This window comes from Pelecanus crispus, chromosome 10 (assembly GCF_030463565.1).
Source record: "Pelecanus crispus isolate bPelCri1 chromosome 10, bPelCri1.pri, whole genome shotgun sequence".
Lineage (NCBI taxonomy): Eukaryota > Metazoa > Chordata > Aves > Pelecaniformes > Pelecanidae > Pelecanus > Pelecanus crispus.
Window position 1 is genome coordinate 5,207,076 of NC_134652.1, and position 6,000 is coordinate 5,213,075.

Consider the following 6,000-nt stretch of genomic DNA (forward strand, 5'->3'; position numbering starts at 1 on the left):
CTGTTGAAGCTATACAAAACCTGCTGACATCAAGATAAAATTGGCCAACCACTTTGTCACTGCAGTTGATAGACTTCCTCATCAGTAGTTCAAAGACAGTGGTAATGGCTCACCAAGAGTTAATTTTTATCTGATTCTTACTGTGAAAGTATGATGATTTTCTACATCAAAATTTGTGACCCATCCCCACTTGAATGTTTATAAAAGGTCCAGCACTGTAAAGAAACTACGAACAAATCTATGCCATTTGAGCTCTGGTAAAATGCTGCCAACTCCTTGTATTTATACTACGTATCTCCCTGGAAGAATCTCAGCTTTTGTTTTTTTAAAATAAATAAATTTCTAGCCTTCAAAGTTGTTGAATAAAGCCAAAGATCAAAAGTTTGGAAGCATCTGAATGGCCAAATACCAATGTCCTCGATTATAGTTTTCTGTTAATTTCATTATTTTTAAGCTGAACTTTGCATGAGCCAGACTACAGATTTTTAAGACATTGAACTGGTACTATTATGAGGATATTTTGGTTTTCACTTGTTGCTTCTTAAGACTGCTTTTCTTATAGGAATTTTGTTTTTAACATTAACAAAGAGCTTATGAGAACATTTTCTGTACTTGGAGATAATTTTAATCATGGTAACTCTTCTTCCCTCTCTAAGTTGTATGCACAGTACTTTAAGCATTAAGCACTAGCCTCCCAGAGACAGTCCAAGTCACTGCTGAAAATCACCCTGTTTTGGTGGGGGGAAAAAAAAAAAAAAATTGTAATGTTGTTGCAAAAGGGAGAAATGGAGAACAGTGACAGTCCCAAGAGAGATGGGTATCACAGTAAGGAGACGTGAGGACTGATGTGGATAGCTGGCACATCCAGCATTGTACATTTATTATAGTTTGTACAGAAAACTTCTTGAAATTCAGCTGTGACTGCCTCCCTTCATCAACTAGCCATCTCTCAAAAGCTGATCACTTGTTTGTGATGGTGTAGATGACTGAGACACACAGTATAAGGGGCAAGAAAATAACAGGAGAAAGCCTAAAAGAAACACACTGGCAGTATGCTCATGCAAAACATCCCAGAGGGAGAGGAGGCGAGAGAGAAGACTTGGGAGCAAGAAAATGGTGTCCTTGTTTTTCATTCCTTCAGGCAAAAAAGTACTTCGTGTACGAATAAACCGAGTAGCGTCACCAGCGCTTGTCTCTATAACATTTTTTCTTCTGAACACAAAGTGGGAAGGGAGGGGATGGTGGCAGCAGTATTCACAGCAACGTTTGGTAAGTTTTTTTCAGTTCACTGATATGTTGTTCCAAAGGCAAAGGCATAATTTTCAGACTTCAGCAAGGTAAATTAGCTTTAACAATGGACATATCTGCATGTTATAAACAAATGTACTTTGGAAAAGCTGAGACTAATTCTAAAACAGTACTGTATCTCTTGTGTAGAAGTTCACAGGAAACACTCCTAAATAGGAGACATCTTAAATTTATAGGGCCTTTCAAATACCCCATAAGCAAGCACATTTCTTTCTGCTAGGCAAAAAACCCAGAGTTCTTAAACCCTGATATAAAAACATGCTAAACAATTTAAAAAATGAAAGAAGCAACAGAGCAGGAGAGGTCTTCATGGTCAGTGTGGTAGTTAGTACCTTTTTCTTATCACTGATTCTTAAGAAGCACCAGAAGATATCAGACATCATCGTCTTCGTCCCTTTGCTCCAAGGCAGGGGCTATGCACACATCTACCCACTCTATTCAGGCAAGCGAGATATTTAAAGCAAGCAGTTACACCACATCAAGTGACAGTAAACAGCTGCCCGGAAGCTCCCTTGTTTTATGCGCATCAGCCAGCTGGACCAGAAGACTGAAGAACGTAGTGTGGAAAGACAAAAATGTACAGGCTCTACATAAACAGAAGTCAGGACGTATATCTATTTTGATGGCTTAATGCTTCAGTGCGCTATTCATAGAGGCTGCTGCTGCCAGGCTGGCACTGAGGCTATTTCTGTTATGCTGCTGCTGTAGGAAGACTCTATGCACACATGCATTAATGATGAGAAAAACTCTGAGAGCCTACTGAAGACCAAGCATACCACCAGGTTAGGTGCTAGGCTGCAAGGTGCCCCATGGCCTTTCAGATCAGCTCACTGTAAGCAATAGTGATCATGCCCCCCCAGCTCAAAGTATCTGAAATATCTCGAACAACTTCAGTGACTCAGCAGCTCCCTAAAACTGTGAACAGGAAGGGGACAATTTGTAAACCACAAACAAAGCTAAATTCAATCAGCTGTTCACAACAAATAATTTGAACAGCTCTGTGTGTGCAGTTAAAGCAGACAATTTTAATGTGAAAATTATGGCAAATACACATTCACTTTAATAGGATGATTAAGAACTGCGGGCTCCTGGGGAAAACATTTCAGCAGCGTGTGCACCTGCATCTATTAAAAGAAGCAAAATATACAGAATAACAAGCAGTAACTCATCAGCCCATCTGTGGGTCATGGCATGGGCTGGTAGGAACTGAGATGGAAAGGGGAAAGAGAAAATACATCTTAAGGCAGCCTGGGACCATGTACCGAAGGTCTTGAGCATAATGCAAAACACAAAAGGGTGTTGCTGGTTCAGGCCACGGTGTGGAAGCTCATGGGTGGTGCAGGTAGGCCAAGCAAGTCATGTGGGGCCACACTGGATGCTTACCTCCCTCGGGAAACTCTTTAAAACCGATGGAGATTTTGGAACGCACATGGAATTTGGGTGATGGAGGAAGAAAAAATAAAATTAGAAAGGCACAGCTAGTATCTTCACCACATAATCAACTCAATCTAATCTGCTCACTTATACCATAGGCAGGAATGTGCCTCAGTCCTTGGAAGAAGTCTATGCAAGTTGGCCAAAAAATAGAGGAAACAATCTAAAGAAATCAGAAGTTCTTCTGAGATGATGATCTCACTGCCTATGTATATTCATTGTTTGCTGGTAGGCAGCAATATTCTTTGGATCCTCTTGACATACGAGAAGTGAAAATAATTATAATTTCTAAATACTAATATTTTTTGTAAACATAATTGACTAATTTTTAGCAGATAATAGATTTTATTGCCTTTGTAGTATTCCTTTGGAAGAATGCATTTGTAAAAGACATATTTATACGTGATATATAAGTATATAAATATGAAAAATGCATAGATATATATTCCCTTCCTCTTCTTTCTTTTGCATTGCAAAGGAGGAACAAAGTATGAGTAAAAATATCTTTAGACGAATACTGCCTGGCTCAACAGAGTGGTCGTACATTGCTGGTTCGAGAATTATAACAACATGAGCAAAACAAGGCCCAAGAAACTTATTAACTGTGTTTATACACACCCAATAATTCATAGCTGGAAAGAGGCTTTTAGGCAGCTGGCTGGTGCTTCAGCCAGCAGTTTATCAGACCTGAGACACAAGCTTTCGCTGATGAAACATTTCAACTGCACACATGCCCTTCGTTAAAAAAAAAAACCTCTTTTGTAAATCAGCACTTTGCTGGATAGACCTTCTGCCCAGGTCCTTTTGATCCTTCATGTTCTACTGCAGGCACAGACACGGGAAATTGAGGAGACCTGATTTTTCCATTGCACTTATTCACGTAACACTTTTATTACAGTGCTGAGCAGCATTCCTGGGATCATGTCCTAAAATGCTATTGATAATTTTTGTTGGCTTTTAGTGTTATGTTTATTTTCCCCATTGAACTAGAGGCCAGCTATTACTGACTCGGGCTACGCTGCAAATAGTCACGTTAAGGCTACCAAGGTCACAGAAGAAGGTGATGCTTTTGGTGACTACCAGTGACAAATATCAACTCTAATGCAAGTTTATTGATAAGCAAAATTGTAGGGATGGCCAGGAAAGTGAGGTAAAGGCCCTGCAGTACATAGAAATGGATAAAGTGATTTCTCATCCAAATAAAGAAGACTGGTATGCCCCTCATAGGATGTATGTCCTTGAATTAACAGGCAGCACTTCTTTAGGTAGAACATTTACCTGCTGCTAAATACACCATTATTTAGAGAACTGTCTGTATTCAGCATCATTTACATTTTCCTTTAGATCTGGATACCATCTGCTGCTCTGTTTTCTTTTGCCTACTGTCACAGTCGTAAGCATGTAATTACCATACTCCTACTCGTTTTTTTCTTGTTCTTTTTCTTTACAAGCTTAATTTCAGTCAGTTTTTGTCTTTAGCTTTCTTAAAACCTGCAATTATTAGAAGACACTTACTGAGATCAACGGCAATGTTTCGTGCTGCACAGATATTTTTGAAATGGATTAAATGAGGACAGATGATAAAGCGCTGAAAACAGTCTTTCTATTGGAAAAATGGAAGGAAAAAGCAGCCTTGTAAAAATTAACATATCATGACTTTGTATGGATTAAAAACTTTAAATGAACTATTTTTTTTCTCATAGTGGTAAAACAAGAATTTGCAATTCAGTATACACTTTTGTAAATAATCAGTGCAGCAAAATGCCACCGTGGCTTTTGTTCTTCTGTCCGAGTTCAGATCAAGCCTGAGCCTTAGACTACTGCCAGGTTCGCTGTTAGCTTCTGATTTATTCTGCTGTTGGAATTTTTATAAGGTTGACTCTTGCAGCATCCTCGCTCTCTCTGAATCGCCAGTGTGCAGGTGGATCTTTTTCTAGCAAAACACCTTGTGATCCTGATTGCGGTAATTGTCAGCATTCTAAAATTTTTTAAAAAGCACCTGCTTTTCGTAATTACTACTTTGATCTCCAGAATATCCTGGAATTTCTAGCATCTGAAACTGCCGAGAGGCCGATCTGACAAGCAAGCCAGCATGAGAGCTGTGCTTCGCTAAGAGCAGGAATGGACTGAATTTGGATGGAACATAGAGAAATGGTTGCTTAGAGGGTGATTTAGGAACGGCTCTGTCCTGGGAACTGTGGCATGCAGGGCTGGCCTGGGGAAGCAGAGCCTTTGTCTCCATTCCCCCTAAAGGGATGTGGGGGTAAAGTCTGGCAGGCACGTGGCCGCTGTAGGACTTTGGGATGGAAGTCTTGGAGATGGTTTGTGGTTGAAATCTCGGAGATGCCACTACTCACGCATCTTATAAAAGAAAGGGGGGTGTAGAAGTTCTAAAAACATGCCAGGAAAATAAAGATATCCCTTCAGGATGTGTTAATTCCATTTACACAAGAGTATCCACCTAAGAGCAACATGGGAGCTCTCACAATGGCATTCAGAGAAAAAGAAAAGGACTTTGATTATAAAAACACACTACAGCGTTTCAGGACCAACCGGCAGGCCCTGGGAGCTGGCAGCGTTTAAAGGCTGTGAACCCTGGGATGGGGCAGCCCCCAATATCAGTGCAGGCTGGGGGATGAAGGGATTGGGAGCAGCCCTGTGGAGAAGGACTTGGGGGTGCTGGGGGATGAAAAGCTGGACATGAGCCGGCAATGTGCGCTGGCAGCCCAGAAAGCCAACCCCACCCTGGGCTGCATCCCCACAGCGTGGGCAGCGGGGCGAGGGAGGGGATTCTGCCCCTCTGCCCCGCTCTGGGCAGACCCCCCCTGCAGCCCTGCGCCCAGCTCTGGGCCCTCGGCACAAGGACACGGAGCTGTTGGGGCGGGTCCGGAGGAGGCCACAGAAATGCCCCGAGGGCCGGAGCCCCTCTGCTGCGGGGCCAGGCTGGGGGGGCTGGGGGTGCTCAGCCTGGAGAGGAGGGGGCTGCGGGGAGGCCTGAGTGCGGCCTGGCAGTGCTGACAGGGGCTGCAGGAAGGGGGGGGCAAGCTTTTTAGCAAGGCCTGTTGCGACAGGACAAGGAGTGATGGGTTTAAACTACAGAAGAACAGATTTAGACTGGCTATAAGGAAGAAATGTTTTACAGTGAGGGCGGTGAGGCACTGGAAGGGGTTGCCCAGAGAGGCGGTGGAGGCCCCATCCCCAGAACCATCCCAGGCCAGGCTGGACGGGGCTCTGAGCACCCTGGGCTGGTTAAAGCTG